We start from the raw sequence: 25802 nt of genomic DNA on the forward strand, positions 1-25802 counted from the left end.
CCAGGAGACTGAACAACTGCCTTACTGGGCCACCTAGCCTGTTCGCAATTCGCTGCCATTTCCAAAAACGCCCCTTAGGTGGCAACAGCTCCTCACTTTTTAAGCAGAAACCCTCCAAGCAGCAAAAGGATTAATTGTGAACAGTGAGCTTCTTTGCCTATCTAAGACCTCAGAACATATAGAATGCCATCTACATGAGGGCAGCCATGCCAATGGCCCCAGCTCAGCCTGGACACCGTGTGACACAGGAGCCCAGCTCCAGAGCTGCTGCTCCAAGTAAGCCTGGCTCTGAGCCTCTTGAGCTCTGTGCCTTTAAGCCAGTGGTTTCAAGTTTTAGCCTCCTCATCTGTAAAATGGGGAATAGTAGTGAGGGGAGGCACAGGGGACTACATTTTTATTAATTTTTTGGTCAGCATGCATAGTAATAGGTCATCATGGCGTCTTCATCTAATTTTTGATTATTTAGAATTATTTTAATTTGGGTATTCCTTGAAGGATACCATAAAAATTTAACTGCTTCAGACCACTACCAGTTGGTTTCCACTGGCCTTTTTCTTAATTTCATTAAAACAAGCAAAAAAGGGCTGGGCATGGTGGCACACGCCTTTAATCCCAGCACTCGGGAGGCAGAGGCAGGTGGATCTCCGTGAGTTCAAGGCCAACCTGGTCTACATAGTGAGTTCCAGGACAGCTGTGACTACAGGGAGACCCTGTCTCAAAAAGACCAAAATAATAATAATAATAATAATAATAGAGCAAAAAAATACACGAGTTTCCTTACAGCATCATGAGTTCTTCAAGTGTGTGTTCAGATTCCACACGCATGCATATACATACAACTACATAACCACATGCATCCACCCTACACCCACAGCCATGCTCGCCCCCATGGCGTCACATCAATGGAAGCAGAAGCAGAAGCCTAATGACCTCAGTTGGCATAGCATAGTTTCATCTTCTTCAGAGTGAGTCACGGGTGTCTCTCCTCTCACAGGTGGGTCATCGCCTGGTTCAATCTCAGCATCAGTTACAGTTGCTCTGAGCTTTTAGGGCACAGGGCTGGAATATAACTGGAGGCTTGCATACTATTTTTCTTTTTTTTAAATATTTTATTTATTATTTTTATTTTATGTGTATGCTTGTATTCACTGCATGTAGGTAAGTGCACCCGTGTCATGCAATGCCCAAGAGGACAGAATAGGCCGTCGAATCCCCTGGAACTGGAGTTATGGACAGTTGTTAGCTGCCATGTGGGTGCTGGGATTCGAACCCAGGTCTTCTGCAAGAACAATCAGTGTCCTTAACCACTGAGCCACCTCTCCAGCCTGCATACTATTTTTCTAAATCTTAGAGTATTTTAAATCAACTAAGCATTTTAAATTTTATCTGCTTGGAGATAGCTCAGTGGGTAAAGTGCTTGCTATGCAAGCATGAGGACCTGAGTTCAGTCCCCAGAGGTCACATTAAAATGCTGGTCATGGGGGCTGGAGAGATGGCTCAGCGGTTAAGAGCACTGATTGCTCTTGCAGAGGACTCTGGTTCGATTCCCAGCACTTGCATGGTGAACTGTCCTTAACTTCAGTTCCAGGGGACTCTGAAACCCTCTTCTGATCTGTGTGGCTTTTCATGACATGGGTGCACTCACATACATGTAGGCAATGCACTCATACACATAAAATAAAAATAATAAATAAAATTAAATTTAAAAATGCTGGTCATGGTGGCACATACTTGTAATCCCAGCCCTGGAGAGGAAGAGGAAGGTGATTTTTTTCAAGCTCATTGGTCAGGTAGCCTACCCAAATCAGAAAGATCCAGGCCAATGAGAGAACAGGGCTCAAAAAAGTAATAGACAGCTCCTGAGGAATGACACCTGAAGTTGACTCCTGGCCTCCACATATAAGCACACACATGTACATATGCATCTGCACATTCATGTACCCACAACATATACACACACACATTCTTAATGTGCTGGAAGATCAGGTTCAAGTTTAGGATTGTACTTCATTGGAGCTCTGCAGGAGAAGGTGGTGGTGTGGGGAGAGCTGGTCTCCAGTTTTCAGACTGAGGCCTGAGTCCTGCTCCCTCCCTCTTCCCATTGCCAGCTCCACCCAATACCACAGTGGCCTTGTGTCCATCCCCCCCGCCCCATGCAGACAGCTGCCTTCCTGCCCTCTGGCCATCCTCTGAAGCCTTGGGCAAATGGACTTTGGGAGGAAGCTGTGCAGGTGCTAGAAGTGGACAGGGACTGTTTGGACAGGGACTCGGGTCCTAGACAGCTGGAACATGTTGTAGTACCAGGCAAGCAGAGGTCCCCATAGGCTTGATGACTCTAGCTCTATGGAAAAATGATCAGAGAAATGGTCTTTGGGGCTCTGGGAGGTGCAGGACCCAGGACAGAGCCCCCATTGCTATCCAAAATCCCAAGGAGATGCCGGTCACCTTTTGAGAGTCCCCAAGATGGCAGTGGATGCCTTAACATTCACTGAAAACAAAGCTTGCTTGGAAACAAGGAAAGAAGACAGAGTCTCAGCCAGATCTGGTGCAGGATCAAAGCCCCTTAGACTGATTACCCATACAAGAGATCTCTAAAGACAGTAGGCCAGGAACCCTCCAGTACAGTCTTCATGGTGAGCCATCTGGAGTCCCTCCCCTAGCTGTGTCACTGTCATTCCTTCTTGGGGGGCCACAAAAATGCCTAGCAGATCACCCAGGGGTGACTGAGCTCAGGTACAACTTATTTCCCACAGATTGCATTTGGGGCTGGCACTTCTGGCCACATGTGTGGCGGTCCCTTCATCCTCCCAGTTGGCCATCTCCAGGTGCTGTGACTGCATCTGGGAGAATATCACAGGTCTGTGTGGCTGTTTTCTCCCCTGCCACCAGAGGTGGTGACATTTGCTAGTCCAGTTTAGCCTCAACTTGTAACTGTCCTACTGCCTCTGTCTCCCAAGTGCTGGGTTATAAGTATGTGCCACAACCCCCAGCCTTTTGTTTCCTGCCCACCAATTGCTCCTGCTCTATGGGCCATATTGACAAGACAGCCAGAGTTTCCCTCTCAAGCTCTTCCCCACATGTACCTTAGAATTGTCCAGAACACAGAAAGAGTTGTATGTCGCAACTCATAGAAACCTGGGTCAGGGGTCTCTACCACTCATGGGCTCCATAGCCACCCTGTTCTAAGAGGGGCTCTGCCTCATTTGGTATCCCAGAGTACTGCCCCAAATTCAGGCATTCCTGCTCTGATGGAAGAGTCTGTCTGCTTTGGGGTACATAATACTGCCAGATGTCCACTATGACATTATGGGAGGAGGGGTCAAAAAAAGGGCTGTGGGGTTCTGGAGCCAGGCTGCCTGGATTCAAGTCTCAGCTGTCCTTTACAGCTGGCAATTCTGTGTCCACTCTGTAAAGCAGAACTGGTACCTGCCCATGTCATTGGGCTCCCATCATCACAGAACACATAGGTCTGCTCTGTGATCATAAAACAGAGTGGGAAAGGAAGTAGCTGCCTGGTATTAGCTCCTTTTTTTTTTTTCATCAACAAACACATCCCAGGTGGAGAACTGGCACAGCAATGGCTTCAAAGAGAAAGAGTTCTAAGACCTGGTGAATACTCAATTTTGTTTAAACTTGCACCCTGGCTGACACATTAACAACAAAACAATGACTTTTGAGAAAAGCTTACTTTCTGTTTCAATAGATACATAGAATATTCAATAGGTAGCAATTTCTTTTGCAGAAAGTTTACAAAGATATTAAAAATTAACAGGTGCTTTTGTGCCCTGTGAATTGTGACACACTTTGTTACCAGCTTTGGAGAAATGGCCATGTCTCTCCAGGACTCTTTGCACTGTCCTGTGGCCACCAGAGGGCACCCCAGGGGCTTCCTAGTTCCACAAACCCCTCCTGTAACAAACCTTGTAAGGATGTCTTTTGGATGTGGCCCTAACTGCGGGACTCAGGGATACCATGCTGCATGCCAGCCAGCCTGGATCTCTATGCCAGATGTGCCTACCCTTCACCTGGTCCTCTAATGCAGTGGGGTCAGCCCCTGCCCAGTGGCCTTGGGTGAGGTGAGGATGCTCTCCTGGAGGACTGTGCTCCATCACACATTACTATCAATCTTTTCAGTAGTAGAGGAAGGAAAGAAACTTTCCATCCCACCCCCAGTTTATTCACCCACCTCTCAAATAACTTTCCTCAAGCCTTGAGTGGGATGGCAAGAACACATATTGAATAATATTTTTAAATGATCTTCATCCCACTTTGTTGTCCCTGAACAGATTGAGGTTAGAACAGATTGACTGTCCTAGATGGAAGGTTTCAGATGTGTTTGTGGGGGTTTTGAAAGAAGCCAGATAACATTTTAATCTAGGGCATTCTGTGCTGTTCCTCCTACCCTACAAAGCCCCTAGAAATCTAAGTCTTGTGACCAGTGACAGGTAAGTGGAACCCAGAGACACCACAGACTGAGTGAGGCCTGGAAGACAGGATAGCATTGGGCTGGGCCTCTGCCCTGCACCCCTTCCCCCTTCTACGTCTGTGGAAATCACTCTCTGAGGAACTCCCAGAATCGGTGGCATTAGTTTCTTACCAGCCTAAGAGCTCTGGCTAGCAGCCTGCAGGCCTGCACTCACCCACCAGCCTCCTTCCTACCTGGAAACTCTAAGCATCTGATCTGCAAAATGGGAGCACAGGCCTCCTGAGGGGTGAGGCACACCAGCTCTCACAGTGTGTCCTCACCAGCAGGTGCTTCACAGAGCACTAGTCATTATAGTTTATCCCATTTTTCTTTTTTATATTTTATTTTTATTTTATGTGTATGAGTGTTTGCCTGCACATATGTAAGTGTACCAGTGTGTGCAGTGCCTGTGGAGGCCAGAAGATGTCAAATTCCCTGGAACTGGAGTTATAGACTGTTGTTAGCCTCCATGTGGGTGCTGGGTACAGAACCCAGGTCCTCTTAACCACGGAGCCATCTCTTCAGCCCCCGCCCCCAGCCCCCTTTTTTTGGTCTTTTTGAGACAGGGTCTCCCTGTAGCCATAGCTGGCCTGGAACTTGCTATGGAGACCAAGCTGGTCTTGAGTTCACAGAGAGCCCCCTCCCTCTGCCTCCTGAGTGCTGGGATTAAGGGCATGCACCACCATGCCCAGCTTATTTTTTAAATAAAACATTTTTATTTATGTACATGCATGCACATATATGTGTCTGTGCGAGTGTATGTGCATATGTGTATGCAAGTGTGTGACTGTGCATGGGCGGAAGCCAGAAGAGAGCATCAGGTGACCTCCTCTATCACCATTCATCTATTCCTATGAGGTGGGGGGTCTCTCCAATCTTGGCTAGGCTGTAAACCAGCAAGTCCCAGTGATCTTCCTGTTTCTATCCCCTCAGAGCTGGAGTTACCAGGCCCAGCTTAGCAGGTCTCAAAAAGACCAAAAATAAAAACAAAACAAAACAAAACAGAAAAACGAATGCCCAGCTTTATCCTGGGATCTAAACTCCTATCCTCATGATTGTAGTGCAAGTGCTGTTAACTGCTGAGTCATTCCCCCCATTTCTCTCATTTAAAAAAATGTTTTTGTCACCTTATTTGGTGTGTGTGTGTGTGTGTGTGTGTGTGTGTGTGTGTGTGTGCGTGCGCGCATGCCACAGTGAGTGTGTGAAGGTCAGAGGACAACTTGCAGAAGTTAGTTCTCTCCTCCCACCATGTGGACCCTGGGGACCAAACACAGGTTTCCAAGCTTGTAAGCAAGAGCCTTTACCCACATCTTGCCAGTCCCATTTCTCCCATTACTAACATAATGAAACAAGGTTAAGAAATTTGCCTAAGAACCACAACAGGGACAGGGCTAAGACTGGGCCCTGCAGAAGTGCTGGTTCTGGGGTAGTATTCCCCTCTGGGGCTGCTGAGATGTCCTGCCAGAGTGACAAGCACAGGTTCCTCCTCCATCCAAGGGAGGAAGGTGTAATTAATGTGTCTAGGAGATTCTAGATGCTTAGATGAAAAGACTCTCCAGTCTGTCATTACCAGTGCTTTCCTCTATCACTGCTTTTGAAGCCTATTTTGGTAGAAAAATTGCATGGTCACTCTGAACTCTGGCCAGGGTGGAAGGTCCACTAGCCTTCACCCTGGGCAGCCCCTGCACTACCCCTGCAGACTGTCCTCCAGTGAGCACATGGTTCTCTGGGCAAGAAAGTCTGCTGTTTACAGTTCTGAGCAGTTTTTGATGAACTGACTAGATACCAACCCCCCCTCCCCACACCAATGCTTCCCCTGAGGAAGACTGTTTGGCTCCTTGAGACTGGAGATTCCAGGGAAGGGTGACACCAGTTAGCACCCAGGTGTGGACCATTGTTATTGGAAGAACTGGTGTATCTTGTCCCTACTGAAAAGGGTAGTGGAAGGCAACACCTCAAGACAAACTTCTCCCTCACAATTACAGGGCAGACCGAATCATTAAAGATGTGATTCACACTGATTCTTGTGGCTTTTATACTAAATACACTGGGCCAGCATGACCTGACCAACCACTCTTATCCACAAAGGCCTATGGGCTCAACTGAAAAACTAAAAAAGAAAGACAGCACATTACCAACCAGAAGACTGTGCCATCTTGAACATCGATACCATCCTCTAGTTCTTCTGTGGCAGGAAAGATATCTATGACCCTTGGCTGCTATTTCTGAGTCATTATGGGCTGGGGTGGGACATGCAGCAACCAGAGAGAAGCCTGGGTCTACACAGGCCCAACCTGATAAGAAGCAGGTGAGCATTATGGGAGTGGTCTCTGGCCAATTATATCCTCTGTCCTAGTTTGTTCTTCATTGCTGTGACCAAATACTCTGACCAATACCAACTTGGGGAGGAAAGGGTTTATTCAGCTTACATCTCCCAGGTCACAGTTCATCGGGGAGCCCAAGGTAGGAACTCAGGGCAGGAACCTGGAAGCAGGAGCTGGAGCACAGGCCATAGAGTAATGCTGCTTACTGGCTTTCTCCAAGGCCCCTGCTCAGCCTACTTTCTTATGTAACACAGGCTACCTGCCCACCACCCACAGTGGGCTGGGCCCTCCCACATCACTCATCAAGAAGATGCCCCTCAGACATGGCTACAGGCCAGTCCAATAGAGGAAATTCCCCGATTGAGGCTCCCTCAACCCAGGTGTGTCAAGTTGACACTAAAGCTATCCAGCACATCCTCCAACCTCCCAACCATGGCTGGGATTGCTGAGGTACCGAGGATGCTGAGGCATGAGAAGGGCTTCACAAACACTCTGCCCTCTCAGAAGCAGATGGCCTTGCTACCCAGAATGCACTTCAACTCTGTCCTCTCAGAGGTACCTAGAACACACTCCAACTCTGTTCTTTGAGAGGTGGGATGGGTGTTTCTACCCAGAATCTACCCCGACTCTGTCCTCTCAGAGGCAGGATGGGCATTGCTACCCAGAACTCTTTCCATTCTGCCTAAGCTACTGAGAGGAGAGAAGGCAATTCAGAAATGAGATGATTCCAGGAAGGACTTTCTCAAATATTTCCCCTAACACTTTTACCAAATCTGAAGTTCCATCTTTCACTTTCCGTGTGCCATTTATTCCACTCGTTTAGCTCTCAGTGAACTCTCTGGGTTTGCTTTGCTTTGCTTTGTTTTGTTTTGTAAGACTTTATTTTTTATTGTTGGATTTAATGTGTGTCTTGAGTGCAGGTGCCTGAGGCAGCCAAGAGAGGGTGTCGAACTCCCTAGAGCTGTAGTTACAGGCAGTTGTGAGCTACCTGATGTGGGAGTGCTGGGAACTGAACTCAGATCCTCTTAACAACAACCACTCTTAACATCTGAGCCACCTATCCAGCCCTGAAATCACCAATTCTTAAGAGCCTCTTTAAATTGCAGATTCCTCCCAGCAGTCACATTGAGTCATCCTCCTATGACCACCTTCAAAAACTGGGGGTCTGAATGGAGCTAGGTTGGCGCCCCTGCCTGGAGAGAGGGCAGCCCGGACAGGTCAGCCTGCTAGGCCGGACACAGAAAATCTGTTTTCCACACTGCTACAAGTTTTGTTTTCCTTCTAAGTGTACAGTCAAGTCCAAATCCCCACTACTTCTTCTTAAGGCATGATTTGGAAATAGGGTCCTAGCAGATGCAGCTGGGTAGGGCAAATTCATGCTGATGGGGCCGCTAGTACAGCAGGACCCTGAGCACGCACAAGAGCATTGCAAGAAACCACCCAGGAAAGACATCCTGTCAGACCCAGAGGAGACTTCTAAACCTACAGGCTTCTTACACAGTCAATAAGGAAATCAGCTACATGATAAATTACAATGATCTCCAAAGGCCTCATATTAAAGGCTTGATGAGAGCACAAGTAGTATTGCAAAGCAGTGGGGCCTTTAAGTGAAGGGCTAATGGGAGAAAGGTAGGACATTGTAGGTGAGTCATTGACAGGGATCTTGGTACCCAGTCCCTCCTCCTTCTGTCTCCTTGATCTCCTAGACCACCATTATATGAACATTGCATCCCTCCTCCCACTGTCTTGTACTGTGAGATCAACAGTCCCAAAGCAACAGGGCCAAGGGCAATCATAGACTGAGGCTGTGAGCCAAAAGAAACCTTCTCCCTTATTACATCTGTCATTTTGTCACTGCAACAGAAGGCTGACTAACACAGTTGATGTTTGACTTGTATTTAAGTGCTTTCTATTTGCTTAAAATTTTCTTGTCTATGAATCCCTTTTTCCATTTGCCTCACTATTTAGTATAGTGCATAGTTCTTGGAAATAATAGCGTATTTTAATGTGTCTACATAAAATTAGAGGCTAGTTTGGGGAGGATTGCCATATTTTCTATGCTTTACCATTGGGCCAGAACAGCCACAAAAGGCAGCAGAGCCTCAGAAGCAGATGAGACTCCTCGTTAGGGGAAATCAATCAGTCTTTTCAATTAACTTTTATTTTATCAGGGTACATCGTTCCAAGCATCAACTAATAACAAAATACGGTTCCCTGCCCCACTGCTCTCACTATGCCTGCCACTAGCCCTCGAGGCTGCCATTTGCAATTGCTGTTTTCCTGAGATTGCATATCTCTGTGTTTCTAGCTAGTGTGTGTGAGCTGCCGTCTTCTACCTGATCCACAGACTTCCTGTGATGAGAGATGAGGATCTATCTCTCTTCCACCACATCCTCGTCTCTCCACTTCCTGTCCCCTCATCTCCATGTAATTATCACAGTTCTAGGCCAAATCAACGGTCTCTGTTTACGTTGCCATGCTTGGACAAATATTACTCACAGCTGAGCTTTGCTTTATGTAAGGTTTCCTTCTATCCTTTTTGTTTTTATCTGTAATTAATAATTACCTTTTTATTTAGTTATTTTTTGTACTTATTTCTATCTTCAAAAAATCACTCAGATACTTTTCAATAAAAACTATGAGAAAAAGAAAGCTTTTCTGTTTATAAGTAACTACCTCAGGTATTTTGCCTTGGTAATGGATCTCTAGCATTGTACTGAGAAGCACAAAGCAATTCATATTCCTTTTTTGTATGTGATACAGTCTTTTTCTCTGAAAGCATGTAGGATCTCCTTGTTGCCTTGACAGTTCTGAACTTTCATAATGGTGTGCCTCTGTCTGAGTTTGGTTTTAATCAATTTGCTGAATCTTCACAAGTCCTCTAAATCTAGCATGTTTCTGCCCTTTGTTCTGGGAACTTTTCTTAAGCTGTTCTTGATGGCTTGCTCTTCAGTCCTCTCTTCCTAGCTGTTGCATTGTGGATGTCTTGATTTCTTGCATTCACCCTGTCCTACTTTTCTTGACATTTTCTGTTCCCTTTTCAGGACATTTCTTCCAGCGTAGTATCAAGTTCTGCTGAGTCTCTCATTTCTACTGTCGTAGTTCAGTTTTAGCAACCTTCTGTAGGGGCTGTGTCCAATTCTTTGCTTTCTTCTTGTTTAGTAACTATTCTTGTTTCGTTGATGTAATCCATCTTCTCTAGGAATATTAATGATAGCGGCCTTTTTCCAGTTTTTTCTTCATGCATTAACTCTATGGATTTTGTTTGTTTTGTTGTTGTTTTACTTTTTGCTTGTTTGGATCTCTTTATTTCCATGTTAGGGGACTTGCTGAGTGTCTACCAAGCCTTAACTGTCTGCTCATGACTAGAATTGGATCTAAAGAAGCAGAGTAGGCATTCTAAACATGTCAAAGCTGACAGATGAGTGTATCACCATGGAAAGATTCAAAGCACCTGTGCTGTGAACATTCGGCTCTGTGTCTTAAGTTGGTCAGATTCCCCAAGGACTCTTCTCTCCTGCCTGAGGGAAAAGGCTTTGGAAGCTTTATCTAGGAGATGAAGGGGCCGTGGTCTGATAATCTTGGTGTTCAACTTGTATGAAATAATCCAACTAGTAAGGGACTGGAGAGATGGCTCAGTGATTAAGAGCACTAACTGCTCTTGCAGAGGACCAGGTTCAAATCCTAGCACCAACAGTGCTAATGACCATCTGTAACTCCAGTTCCAGGGGATCTGATGTCCTCTTCTGTCCTCTATGGGCACTGCACAACATGGGTGCACTTGCATGCATGCAGGCATAACACTTATAACACACAAAGTAAAAATAATAAATAAAATATTTTGCAAATAACCCCCCCCAAACCAAAACTGCTTACCAGAAGATAAAGAAGGACATGTTTGGGAGTCCCCTCAACATCTGTCACTGAGTTAAGTGATGCCTTTGTTTTTGTGCCTGCTGTATGTCAGGGTCTGCATAATTCCCATTCAACCCTCAGCATTCTAGGTGGTAGGTATTAATGGGCACACTGGGTTAGGGAGATGGCTTAGTGAGTAAAGGCACTTGCTGCCAAGCCTAACAGCCTGAGTCAATCCCTGGGACCCACATGGTGGAGGGAGAGAGCAGATACCTGCAAAGTTGTCCTCTGACCTCCACACACATGCCATGGCATACACGTCCACACACAATAAATTAATGTTTAAAAACAAAAGGTACCTCCCAGCACCAACATGGCAACCAACAACTGTTCATAACTCCAGTTCCAGGGGAATTCGACACCCTCTTCTAACCTCTACAAACGTTACAAAACACAGGTGCACTTGCATACATGCAGGCGATACTTTCATATATACAAAATTTAAAAATTTTTTTAAGGTACCTTGCCATTGAGGTTCAGAGACCTTAAGATTCCTGAAGGAACTGGAAGAGCTAAAATTCAAGTTCAAGATTATGTGGCTTCAAAGTGAAAGAAATGCTGAGCTATGCACAGAATTTGAGGAAATGTTTGTCAAAAGGGCTGGAGATATGGCTCACCAGTTAAGAGCACTAGCTGTTCTTCCAGAGAACCAGAGACTTGTTTCCCAGGATCCACATGGTGGCTAGTAACCATCCATAACTCAAACTGATGTCCCTTTCTGGCCTCTGAGGGCATTGCACACATGGGTGCACTTACAAACATGCAGGCAACACAGTACACATAAAAAAAACAATTTTTAAAAAGGGCATTTCTTCTCTCTTTCATCATGTGTCCAAATAGTTCAGGCTGGGGAGATGGCTCAGTCTTTGCAATACAAGCACAGGACCCAAGTTTGGATCCCTAGCACCCACGTAAAGGCCGGATGTGGCCATGTACACCTGTAACCCAAGGACAAGGACTCTTACCTACTGAGCCATCTCCCAAGCCTGAACTTTTATCTATTGAAAAGTTAATTTTTCAGTCCCCAGGAAGTTTCTTAGGTTGTGTGTTTGATCTACTTTCTGTTTTCTTGCTGTGGTTTCTCTTAGAGTAGGATAGCCATTCTTCTAGACTGATCCTTTCAACCTTTTATGTGTTCTTTTGTGTTTCCCTGTGCCTTACATTCTGGGAAATTCCTTTTTACCTAATCTTTCAACTATTCTACAAATGGTTTTGTAATTAATTTTCTGACAGTGTCCTGCTCTTGTTTTTAATCCGTATATGTACAACATCTTCAAAAGGTCCTAATTAAAGGCTTGGGTTTCAGGGTTGTGTTTTCTGTGTTGTCACCTCTCTCTTGTAGACTGACTTGCCGTATTTGTGTTCCTTGTCATTTCATACACGGGGTGTTTGTCTCCCTCTGAAGATTGTCCCATCCCCCATAATGACAGAGAGTGGCGTTGGTCTTCCTCCAGAGCTGTAAGGGTGCCCTTCCAGGGTGTGTCTGTTTTTCTCCCCAGGGCTCTCTTGTGATGGGTGCTGACCAGAGCTCCATAATGTCAAAAGCAACCCTTGGGAACTGGGGTGTAGAGTGTCAGCTTGAGGTTGGGGTTCTCCAAGTGTCCATGCAAAGGGGGCTCCCACCCTAGGAGTCCTAAGTAGCCTCTGGAAGAAAGTTCAGTATTGCTAGAGGAGTCCTACTGTGTGGAGGCCTCATGGGAAAGGCCTATCTTCCTATAGCCCAAGGAAAAGCAAAGGGGCCGGCTTGGGGTCGTCCCTTCATTTGGGACTGTCCTTCTCAGTCTGCCCTCCTCTGCCGACTGTTGCCGAGTCTTGGAGCTTCTCTGGGGCGTCCTGGGGACCATTGGATTCCTCCTTTGCTGCTGTTTCTTCCTGTGTATTCTGGGCTTTTTGTTCTACTTTGCTCATCAGTATCAGTGTGTATGTGTGTGTGTATGTTCACCCATGTGTACATGTGGAGGTCACAGCTGATGTTGGGTATCTTTCTCTTACACTCTGGTTTTTTTTTTTTTTTTTTTTTTTTGAGACAAGGTCTCTCACTGAACCTGGAGTTCAATGACTGACTTGGCTTGCTGGCCAGCAAACCCCTGGAGTACACTTGCTTCCACTTCCCCAGCCACTTGGGTTATGGACAAATGCTACTATGCCCAGTTTCTCTGTGGATGCTGGGGATTTGAACTTGGGTCCTCATGCTTGCACGTGAAGCACTTTACCCACTGAGCCATCTCCTCAATCTCTATCAAATATATGATACTTTCTTTTCATCTATAAGAAATGTATAGAAGCTAGGCATGGTGATACACACCTGTCATTCCAACATTTGGGAGACAAAGGCAGGCAGATTTCTGTGGGTTCAAGGCCAGCCTGGTCTACATAGCAAGTTTCAGGCCAGCTGGGGCTATGGGGAGATTCTGTCTCAAAAAGTCCAAAAGAAAAGGAGAGAGGGAGGAAAGCAGGGAGGGAGGGAGGGAGGGAGGGAGGGAGAGAAAGAGAGGGAAAGAGAGAAATATGTGTTGAACGTTGAACCCTTTCACCTACTGTGGTGATTTGAATGAGAAATGTTCCCCACGGGCTCATATATTTGAACACCTGGTCCCCAGTTGGTGGCACTGTTTGGAAGATCATGGAGCCTTTAAGAGGCATAACCTTGCTGAGGGCAAGCTTTGAGAGTGCACATGCTCACCCCACTTCCTTTTCACTCTCTGCTTCATGTTTGCCATTGAAGGTGTGAGCGCTCAGCTCTTGGCTCCTGCCACCATGTCTGCTGTTAGCTGCCATGCCTCCCCACCAGCTCTGATGGACCTTTGTCCCTCTGAAACTGTAAGCTAAAATAAACTCTTCCTTCTATAAATTGCCTAGGTCACAATGTTTTATCACAGCAACAGAAAAGTAACCAACACACCTGCCAGTGGTCTCTTTTCCCAGTTCTCCTGTAATATGTGTCTATCTTTTATTATCATTTCACTGGAGTATCAAGGGGAAAGGAAAGAAACTGTGTGCCTTGACACACCAACTCAAAAACTTTCATGGTTCGTTCCCTGCTTCACATCTGTCCTGACACACTACCCAAGCTCACACCTACTAAACATCACTGCAGATCTTAGCTCCTGGTCCTGCCATCCCCAGCACCAACCTCACAGGCACTGTCTCTAGCTCTCTGTGTCTCAGCTCTTCACCTTGTCTCTCACTGTGATCTTGAACGCTATGGTTACTTATTCCTGTGATTATGCCCTTGACTTTGCCATTACCAACAGAAACAATGTCAAGCACCCATTCTGACTGCCATGTGTAAACAATCCCCTTCCTTTTAGCACCCACTCAGACTACCCTGTGTAAATAACCACCTTACTTCTTGTGGGCCTGAGTGCTTGACAGCTCTGACCAGCCCCTCCTGCCCCTCGGCACGGCAACTCTCCTCTGGCTCCTCTTGTTCTTGTCTTAAGTCTTACCTACTGCATTGGTTACTTCAATCACTGCTGTTACCAAATACAAAGCAACCTAGTTTGGGCTCATGGTTTGAGAGCATACAGTCCATGGTGGAGGGGAAGGTGTGGTAGCAGGGGGCTCCATGGCAGTGGGAGTATGCACTTGGGACTTTCTACCTCTTCCCATCTCCACAGAACAGGAAGCAGAGACTAGACTAAACCAGGAAACAGAGACTGGATAGGAAGTTAGGCTGAGCTGTTGACCTCAGGGCCCACCCACTAGTGACCCACTTCCTCCATCAAGGCTCCTAAAGGTTCCTCAACCTTCCAAACCAGCACCATCACCAGCTAGGGACCAAGTGTTCAAACATATGAACCTGTGAAGTACATTTCACATTAAAAACATAGTACGTACTTTAAATTCCATGGTCCTATCTTATAATCTTTTTCTAAAATTTCCTTACTTTCTCCTTCACACTATTTTCTTCCTTGGAAGAACTCACTATGGAACTCACTATGTAGACCAGGCTGGCCTCAGTCTCACAGAGATCCACCTGCCTCTGCCTCCCAAGCACTGGGATTAAAGGCATGTGCCACCATGCCGGGCTCTTCACACTACTTTACATGAAAAAAACAAACAAAAAACAAAAATCAGCTAGTTCAAGCCAACTCCTACCTCCTTTGTCCCATAACCCACACAAGAGATTGGGGATGGATATAACCGAGAGAACATGCTGGCTAGACAGTCATCAGTCTGATTCTTTTACAATTGCTGGTTTGTTCTATAATGTGTATGTGTGTATATGTATGTATGTGCATGTGTGTATGCTTGTGTATGTGTGCATATGTGTATGTGTGTATTCATGTCTGCATGTTTACGTGTATATGTGTATATCTATATGTGCATATATATATGGGTATATGTGTGTGCCTGTGTGTATGTGTGTGCATGTGTATATATGTATGTAAATATGTGTGTGTTGTGTTTCATATCCATACATGTGGGGGGTACATACACCCATGACTAGAAACCAGAGGATGGCATTCAGTGGGCTGCTCCATCATTAGCCTTACTGAGGTAGGGTCTCACTGAACGAGAACTAGACTGACAGCCAGCAAGCCCCAGTGACTCCCATTTTCACCTTCCATCCACTGGGGTTACAAGCCAAGAAACCAAGCTAGCTTTTTTTAAAACATAGACTCTAGGGATTTGAACTCAGGTCCTCAAGCCTGTGCAACAAGCACTCTAACCCCCTATGCCATTTCCCTCAGGCCCAACATTTTGCTTTTAAATATCTTGAAAACCTTATGGTACATTTTTAAAATTGTTTTTGCCTTAGGTCAGCAAACTGTGATGCTCAGATCATCCACACATTTTTATAAATAGAGTTTTATTAGAACACAGCTGTGCATCACAGGTTGCTTTCCTGTTAGAATGACAGAGTCAAACAGTTACATAGAACCCACATTCCCTGCAAGCCCAAAGCAGCTCTTGCAGGCCCTTTAACAAAAGCCTTACTAAAGGGATTAATTTGCCTTAACTCTTTGGTGTTGCTAGGGCTCTTTGTTTTTGCAGATTCCATGTTCCTTTTGCCTAGAGAATGCCCACTAACATTTCTTAAAACTTAAGTTGGGTTGGCAATGTATTTTCTCAGTTGTTTTTTCTGAAAAACTGATATCCCCCCCTCCCATTTTACAAGGCTGTTTTACTAGATGTAGACTTGTGGGTCAATATATGATGTTAACCTTTGAGTGTTTTACAGATGTGAAACTCATTTGAAAGATATCAAGTACACCTGAAGAAACAAAGTCCAGCTATAGCTGTAAGATTCTTGGGAGCTTCGTGATTGGGTAAGACACAAGTAATGCCCACCAGAACGGTTGGGAAAAGCCTACAACACCTAATCCTGTATAAAAACAAAAACAAAGGCTCCCAAAACTGTACAACTGTAAAGAAAAAATTACAGTACCGGGGTGGGTTGCCCCTTTATGACCTGTTGGCCAGAGAGATCCTAGAGGTCCTCAAATTAACCAAGGCTGTTGCCACTAATGTCAGTTGTACACTAGAAAAGGTCAGTAAGGCCATGTTGCTGAAGACAGTGCATGATGTGAGCACAGAAGGAGAAATGGAGCTGAGACTAAGCTGAAAACTCCATGCCACTGGGTGGATAGCTTTCATAATGCAGATGGTTGGGGGAAAAGGATCTCCTATGATTCTGCTTAACGACGGACCCCGAGTGCTGCACACTAGTGACATGCCTAGCAATGCCTGCTGGTGCAATAATGGTTCGACTAACATACATACAACTGACAAATTTCTAATTGGATAAGGCCCACTTCTAGGGGTGGAACACACATCTGGTGCTGTAGACCAACCCAACCGCCTGTGTCAGGGAAGGCTATAGGCCCCACAGTGGATGCTGCTGCAAGTATACTGTTTGTTGAATATGGTACATCTATTAGGATATCTTCTAGGCCTTTATATTTACATCTGTGTTTGTTTAGATGTGTCTACTTCCTTCCATTTGTCTTTATAGTAGGGGAGATGCCACTGAGATGGATCAGCAGCCACATCTTAAAGAGATGTGGGAAGGCCCAAGAGGTCAATATCTTGCCAGAATACAAGAGAGATGGTTCTGAATCTGTCACCCCCTCCAAGGCTCAAAGACCCTTGTGGAAGAGTGGCAGAAAGATTGTGAAAGCTGGCAGAAGGGGTGGAGTGTTGGGTAGATGTCCTCCGAAAAGCTAGAACTGAGCAGGGGCAGGTCTAGAGACCTATGCTGGGAAAGGTGGAGCGCAATAGGAAAGGGGTGGAGCCGTTGCTGTATTGGACACGGAGTGGAGCCGCAAGGCAGGCTGTGGGCAGGACAAGCTGATGGCTCACAGGTTTCAAATAGGGGGAAGATAAAGCCTATGAGAATTCATGCCTTTATGCCACCCTTTCCCGGATGTCATAAACTATGCAAGCCCCCCCCGGAAAAGAATTGTGGGTCAATAGTTTTCTTGCAGTGTTTGAGGGGCACTGCCCCCTCTCTTCCACTTGCCTGGCTGTTGGTGAGAGTCTGCCATACCTCCTATCTGTCCCCGCTGCCTCTGATGTGCCTTGCTGCCCTCTCCCAGCAGCCGCCTTCAAGGTTTTCCCTTTAATCTTTGTTTTATCAGTTAGAGCAGTGTGGGTCTGCTGTGGCTTCGCTTGGGTTTGTTTGTATTTGGATGGTGGTTTATCGTTTGGGGGCTTTCTGAAATTTTTGGATCTATAGTTTGATGAATTTCACTATTGTTATGGGATTCTTTACCACCAGGTCTTAAAGTTTTTCTTTTCTCACTCTTCTTCCAGTTCACCAGTGGTCTTCTCTGTGCCTGTACCACAAGGGGGCCTTTCTCCAGGCTTCCCCCTGCCTTGTCCTTCCCTGGCTCTGGGCCAAAGCAGCTGTGAATGAGTGTTCACTCTCCTACTCTCCTGGGGTTGCAGTACAGCTCCTCGGGGCCCACACCTGGGCCTACATCCTAACCCACTGGTGTCAGGAGGTTGGTGGGGGGTGTTAATTTTTTCTTAAACGCTGGTACCTGTTGGCACCCTTCTGTCCCTGCTGTGCCACAGATGATATATCTGGTGGATCCCCTCTCTCCTCACAAAGCTTTCTTTGCTTTTGGAATTCTGGTAGCTGATTGACTTGTGATTTCAACCCTCTGGTTTCAAGAAAAACTGTGATTAAGTAGCAGTTTAGGGTAGTATATTTTTTCTTTTTCAGTTCTTTGTTTTTGTATGTTTTAAAACAGGGACTCAAATATCCCAGACTGCCTCAAACTTCCTAAGCAGCTGAGAATGACCTTGAATTTCTGATCCTCCAGCATCCACCTCCCCAGTGCTGGAATTATGGGAGTGTACTGCCATACCTGGTTTATGAGATACTGGGGCTAGAACCCAGGACTTCATGTATGCTAGGCAAGCACTCCAGCAACCCAACTGTATGTCCAGACTCCCATTTTTCTAGTTCTTAAGTGGAAATACATCTCCCCTGCTGGTAGCACTTTAAATTCATGATCACATCCAGGCAATCCTGCTCTGTCTCCCTGCATGATCGTGGTCCAAACTTCCTGGACAGTGGTTGCAAACCCCTCTCCTCCTGCAGGCTCACTGCCAGCTGACAGATCAAGAGAAACCTTTCACCAACCCCACTATGACACCTGCCCACCTGTGTCCACCTGCCTCTCTCCTGGTCCTGGGATGAACAACCATGATTCCAGAAGACAGCACCCTTGTTTATCCATCAGACTCCAAGCCCTCCCACCTGCTCCAGGACATAGCTCAGCACCCCACCATTGTCACTTTCTCCTTTTTTGGCTTCCAGGTCTTCCTGGAGCTCTTCCTCCTTTTCTCACATCTGTAGTGGAGCCTCTCAAAAGCCGTCTGTCTTCACATTCCTTCCATTTTTCCTTGGCTGCAATTAACCCTCTGACTCAGCAGAGCCACTCTTTGGCCAATGACCATTGACCCCAAGTTGCTAAATCTGAATTTAATTCTCAGTCGACACTTTACTTGGCGATACATCTATTTGCCCAGACGTCCAAACTCCACACCTGCATCCTTCCATAATTAAGGGTGCCTCCCTTTGAACTCAGAAATGTTACACATTGTAAGAAACATGCGGTCACCTACTGTCCCTAGCATGTGACACATTTGATAGACATTTTAATTTCTTTTTACATTTATATCTGTATATTTATTGATCTATTGTGTGTGTGTGAGTGTGTGTGTGTGTGTGTGCGCGCTCATGTGCCACAGCATGTGTGTGACAACTTGGGGGAGTTGGTTTTCTCCTTCCTTCTACCTATGTGTCAACAGTCTCAGCAGAAGGCACCTTTACCCCTGAGCCATGTCACCCCCAAGCCCTTTGACAGCTAAGCCATGTCACCCAGCCATCTCACCCAGCCAGCTCTTTGTTAACACTGTCTGTCCTTAGCCTCCATATACCACTCTCCTTGTTTCACCCCTTACTTTTGTAAGACTATATACTGATGTTATAGAGCATGCTCCCAGCAGCATCGCCTCTCTGATATTATTTGTTACCCACTTAGTTGTGTGATTACTTGAGCAATATATTCCTCGGAGATCCACAATGACGATGCATGGCAAATAGTCTTTAACATTGGTGGCTTACAACCACAGTAATTTGTTTCTGTGTGTTGGGTAGGCTGGCAGACTGGTGTGCAGGCTGTGGTTAGGCCCACAGTTTCCTTGCATGTCCCAAGTTGGATGAGCCTTGCTCACACTGCTCTGTGCACCCTAGCCTTGCCTCTCTTCCTTGGCATGTCAGAACCCCTATGGCACCCATCCCTTGCCATGCCCTCTGACATGTACACTCAATCCTGAGTGGCTGGCTTCCTCACCTCTCTCATTGAGGAGGTGAGAATGGGTTGCTTGTTGGCTGCTTTCCTTAACAAAGTACCTAACAGAAGCAACTTAGGAGATTTGTTTTGACTGGCAGTTCAGAGAGTGCAGTCCATCATGGCAGAGTAGCAGGCAGCTGGGTGGCGACAGTTTACTCAGGGTTTGGCTTGCTGGCATCTCTTTGGATAAGGAAGCTCAGGTCAGAAGTAGTGCTGGAGTAAAACCCTCAAAGGCCCACCCCCAATGACCCACCTCCTGCAGTCAGGCCTCCTGCCCCAAAGGTTTTACAGCTCCCAAAACAGTACCACCCACTGGGGAGCACATGTTCACATATTATATAGACGCCTACGGGGGACATTTTTGTCCAAACTGGAACAGATTGATTGGAAGAATAATTCATGCACAAGTTGGCTAATGTTGATCTTGTTGTTCAACAATGGTCTGTTCCTTACATAGTGGGTTATATCTGTGTTTAGTTATACTCTTGACTTCTTAGCCTCTTAAGGATGACAGCATATCAAAAAAAGTTTTTAAGTCACTAAATTAAATTGATCAAAATTAAGACAAGCATAATTTATTAATCTACAAAATCCAAGGTAGGCAGTCCCACTTGATCATCTCCCCAATGAAGAAGGGATGAGATCAGAACAAAGGTTCTGACCAAGGGACAGCTTCATCTGCTAGTAGGTTATCAGCCACATAAGTGACCTCTGCTGCCTCCTCTCAAGCTATTCCAGGTGTACTGTGTGTCAGAGGCTGATAAAATGTATGCATTTGGAACTGGTGAGATGGCTTAGTGGGTAAGACAGAGTTGTTAGGATCTTGCTGCCAAGTCTTACAACTTGAGTTCAATTCCTGGAACCCATGTGGTAGAAGGAGAGAACCAACTTCCACAAGTTGTTGTTCAACCTCCACATATGCCTTGGTGCTCATGTAAGCACACACAGAAAGAAGAAAGAAAGAAAGAAAGAAAGAAAGAAAGAAAGAAAGAAAGGAGGGAGGGAGGGAGGGAAGGAGAGGAAGTGAAGGGAAAGAAGGAAGGAAGGAAGGAAGGAAGGAAGGAAGGAAGGAAGGGAGGGAGGGAAGGAGGGAGGGAGGGAGGGAGGGAGGGAAGGAGAAGAAGTGAAGGGAAGGAAGGAAGTTGTTTTATATTCTCATAAGGGTGACATTGGGTTTTTCTTTTTCTTTCTTTTTGTCTTTTTTGAGAGAGGGTCTCCCTGTAGCCACAGCTATGTGTCTGGAACTCACTATGTAGGCCAGGCTGGCCTCACCTGCCTCTGCATTAAAACTGTGTACCACCATACACCATACCCATACCCATACCCATGACATTGGGTTTTATTGTGATTTATAGAAATGGATGTGGGCCTCATACACTTCCTCTGAGAATTTCTCCCTCACCCCATACTGGGGATTGAACCTGGATCCTCACACATGCCAGGCAAGCACTCTACCAACCAAACTGTACCCCAGCCCTTCTGTACTTTGCTTAACCTTTCCAGTTCTGTTCTGTGACCTTTGCCAAACACACTCTTCATGGCCAGCAGATGGCGCCCGCCTCATGCCAGGCTCCTCTGGGAGCTATGCTATGGCTTCTAGGCGCTTTGGTGTGGGAATCCTTTGACTCTTTCTGGTGATTGTATTTCCCCAAACAGGCACCTGCTAGGCTGGCATTTCCTGGCTTAGACCCATCTCAGCATATCTCTTGGTTGGTTGAGTTTGGCTTAAAGGGATGTCGTTGCTTCACACCAGTGGGTAAGTGCAGTCACAGCTGGTCTTAGCTCAGAAACCAACACAGAAGGATTAAAAACAAGTTCTTGAGCAACTCAACATGGATGTTGCTGTTGTACTAATAGGGTGTTAATTAGTAAAGAGCAATTAACTTCTTTACTGCCAATCTAAACAAGCTGACCTGTTTTTGGCCATGTGCCTTATAACTGCAACTCAAGGTGTTCTGTAAATACTCATTAAAGCTTCGGTGCACATCCAAATACTGGATGCCATCAAACCCTTTCCAGGATGGAGAAAACAGTTTTGTTTGGGGCTAAGCTAGCCACTTACTGAAGGTGAGCACCGAACTGGGGCCACTAGGTCCTGCAGCTGCATCCCCAGACCTCTCCAGCATGTCCTCCTGTCGTTTCCAGACCACAGGCACCTCTTCTCCCCTTCTGCCATCAGTCACAGTGCCTGCACATTCTGCTCCCTGCTCGTCTGTCCTCATTGAGACAGTATAAGAGTCACCTCCCTGTCTCCTATTTGAGAAAATATCGTCTTCCAGATCGCTTCATGCTCAGCTCGGCCGGCTGAATAAGCATTGCTCTGTAACCACCCTCCCAGGGTCATCCCCTGTCCTGTGTAGAGAAGACTTGTCTTCCTAACACTGTTAGACCTAGGTTCCAGAGCATAGGGCCAGGTGGGCCTCGACATGGGAAGACTCTGTAAGAAGAAACAGGCTTCTTCTCTGAAGTTTCTATTAGAATGTTTCTCTTAGCAGAACAAAACACACTGAAAGACCCCTCTCAAATTCCCTGTTTGTGTGCCCAGGCCAGCGTCCTGCTCTGCCCTGATCAGGGAACAGTGACTCATGACTGACCAGACTACATTCAAAGTAAAGGCAGTAGAAGCAGCTCCCTGCCCACTGCCAGGTGAGCCCCTCAGAGTGGCAGGTAAAGCTTGTGTGCTCTCTCTGCACTGCACAAAAATTGGGAGGCAGTAGGGCACCTGGGGCTTTCCTCCTGGCTTCCAAAGGTGACATCAAACTGACCTGTCCAGCTTCAGCAGGCACCCAAGAGCAAACAAATCACTCCTCCCTGCCGCGTTAACAGAATATTCCCAGAAGAGGTTCATACCATATGAATCACCTGAGCCCAGGATGTGGCTGCCTGTGCATTGCTCACCCCTCCCCCTCCTCCACGGTGCTCGTGGAAATCCCTCAGCCTGCACAAGGGATAACTTCTTGGGATTATGACCTTCAGCAGGGGCTGTGAGGACTTCCTAAATGGGATAAGAGGCAGACAACTGCCATTCCCTTCCTTTCACCTGCTTTCCTGTTGTCCTTACTCCATGGTAGAACAGAACCTCAGAAGTAATTAACCCTTTCACAAGCTGAGTTACCAGGTCTCGGCTAATACAGGGTTAGACAGCTGCAGCAGCTATGTCTGTGATATCAGGCTGTGCAGGGTTCTGAAGCCTCTGTTGACGCCCTGTGTGCATTTCCTGGATCTTCAACATGCATGAAGGTGTGAAGGCTGACGTGAGGTAGGACGCACATACTCTGTCTCTGTGGATGGGGCTGCATTGGAGTTTCCATAGGAATGGCTGAAACTCATTTATAGATGAGACACTGAATAAATTTGTGTCCCTCCAATTCATATGCTGAAATCCTCCCCTCCCCCAAGGTAATGGGATTAGGAGCCTTTGGAAGGTGAACAGATCCTGAGGGTGAGCCCTCCTCAATGGAATTAATGTTGGGAGGGGATGCTTGGGAGGAGTGCAGGTATACTTATCTGTGCCTATGCCTTTGAAGACCAGAGGTCAACCTCAGGTGTCTTCTTCAATTACTCTCTGCCTTATTTTTTGAGAGACTGAGACTGTCACTTTTTACATAGGTCTAAGGATTGAACTCAGGTCTTCATGGTTGCCAGGTAAGCAACTGTATTGGCTGAGCCATCTCCCCAGCCCTGGGATTAATGTTCTTATACAAAAGACTGTCGCACAAGGCTCCCTCACTTGGTTCCATCATCCAGTAAAGACAGCCAGAAGATAGCTGTGTGCAAATCAGGAATCCATCAGCACTGTAACCAGTCGCTGCCTCAGAACCATGAGTAACAAATCCCTGTTATTTTCAGGTTATCTCTCCAAAGGCACTTTGTTATCTCAGTCTAAACAGACTAAGACACGGAGACCTCTGGATACCAGGTCTGTTCATCAGAGACAGGAAATCTTAATAAAGGCAATGACAGAGTTCCCTCAGAGTTAAGTCTTAATTGGCTCTGGATCTTCAAGGGCACATTTTCAACTTTTTCATTTTGGTTACCTAGTTTCCCTTGTTACTTTGATAAAATATCCTGACCCCCCCAAAAAAAAACATAAAGAAGAAATGGTTTATTTGGCTTACAATTTCAGCTTAAAGTCTATCTTTGTGGGGAAGTCAAGGCAGGGACTTGGAGCACCACATCCACAGCCAAGAGCAGAGAGAATAAACATGCCCTTGGCCAGTTTTCTCCTCTCTTTCACTGTTCAGGACCCCTTGCCGAGGGAATGGGGCTATTCATGAATGGGCTGGGTTTTCCTATGTCAAGCAATAATCAAGGCAATCCCCCACAGACATGCCCATAGACCAGCCTGATGTAGATAATTTCTCACTGAGTCTCTCCTTTCAGTGATTCTAGGGTATGTCAAGTTAGTAGTTAAAACTATCCAACACACCTAGGAAGGTCAGGAAATGCTTCTCCTTTCTGTAAGCCATAGATTCATAGATCACTCTTCTGGTGAAGGCAAACTCAAAATGTTGGCTGTCTTTGAAGATGACTTCTAGTTAATAGGTGCATGGTTGTCACAGCATTGAGAGCCATCCAACTGCCCAGAAGTTCTAAAAGGAGGATTTTTTTTTTCAATATTTGTATGTTGTCACCCCCCGTTTTTTCTAATGGCCCCAAACCAGAAAATATTTCCAGATTCCTTGACCTTTATGACTCTTCTCAACAATATGATCAGATACCTGACAAGAAGCAACTTAAGAGAGGAAGAATTTGTTATGCCTCAGTTTCACAGTATAAGCAATCATGGTGGGAAGGCATGGTGACAGGAAAGGCTCCCTAAGCTGTGTCAGCAGGAGTGTGAGGCAGCTTGTGCACTTCTCCATAGACCAGGATGTGAACAGGAAGCAGGGCCTATATAAATCTCAAGGCCTACTTCCAGGGGCCTACTTCCTCCAACTAGACCCCAGTTCCGAAAAGTTCCACAACCACCCCAAACAGTGCCTCCTGCTGGGGACCTAGTGTTCAAACATGAGCCTATGGAAGCATTTTACATACTATTACCAGGTTCTAAGATGGACTGCATGTATTCTCTTCCCCAGAAAAAAATTGTGTGTCATTATCTTATGTTCTATTTTAAAAACAATGCCTTCATCTCCTGCCCTTCCTCTTGGCACTTCCTGAGCATGTCACATGCCCTACTTCCAGGAGTACCTCCCATCTCTCCCTAATAGTCTTACATATACAGGAACTACTATAAAAACTCAAGTCTTCAAACCAGAATTAGATGTTGTAGGCATTTAGTATGAGCAAAGAAGTTGGATGCTTACTCTGAGCCACAATGCCTAGCCACCACTATGATGGTGAATCTTGATGACTGGTTTTCTGGATTTGGAATCACCTGAGAGACACAGCTCCAGGCACATCTGTTAGGGAGTTTCCAGAGAGGTTTAACTGAGGAAAGGAGACCTTCCCTGAATGGGGGTGGGAGGCACCATCCCATCTCACCTGAAAAAGGAGAAAGTTATCTAAATACCAGCAGTCATCTCTGCTTCCTGACTGCAGACACAATATGACCAGCTGCCTCGGGCTCCTGCTGCCATGCCTTCCCCATCAAGATGGACTGTGTCCCCCTCAAATTATGAGTCAAATCAACCCTTCCTTACGTTACCTTCTCATATCAATGAGAAAAGTAACTTATTTATCCACCTTTGTGTTTTATTTCTTTGGAATAACCTTTCTTCTCTTGTTCTTTCTAAGATGTAAAGACTTTTGGGTACAATGAATTGAGTTTCTGGGCTTAGTTTTCCAAAGCCCAACACAGTCTAATTAAAATAGGATTTCCTCTCCAAGGCTTTCTAGGATTCCAGCAATCAATACCCTTAGACCCCATCTGTCTTGTCTGAAATCAAGGCTGTTGGACACACCCTGGCCCCACCTGCCACTCTGTCCCTTCCTGAACAGCCATTGCTCACTCATAGACCCTCTTTCCCTTCTGTGTCTTAGTTGCATTTGTTATTTAGACAGCTATGTTTCTATTTGTCAGTGGAATCATCACCTCAGTCTTGATGAATATGTCATACTGGAATTGGAAATAAAGAGTCTTAGTCAAGAAGGTAAACTACCATTTAGATTCTCACACTATAGACTATAAAACCTCAGTTGATTTAACTCTGTAAACAAGCATCTAGGTGTTTGGCATAAAACAATGTTATAAACCTGATCAAGGTGACTTGGATAATCAGAAATAAGGATTTGGACTTCCAAACCCATGTTCATTCTCCCATCAGGTTAGAAAATACT

This window comes from Nannospalax galili, unplaced genomic scaffold, assembly GCF_000622305.1.
Source record: "Nannospalax galili isolate Female #2095 unplaced genomic scaffold, S.galili_v1.0 scaffold269, whole genome shotgun sequence".
NCBI lineage: Eukaryota > Metazoa > Chordata > Mammalia > Rodentia > Spalacidae > Nannospalax > Nannospalax galili.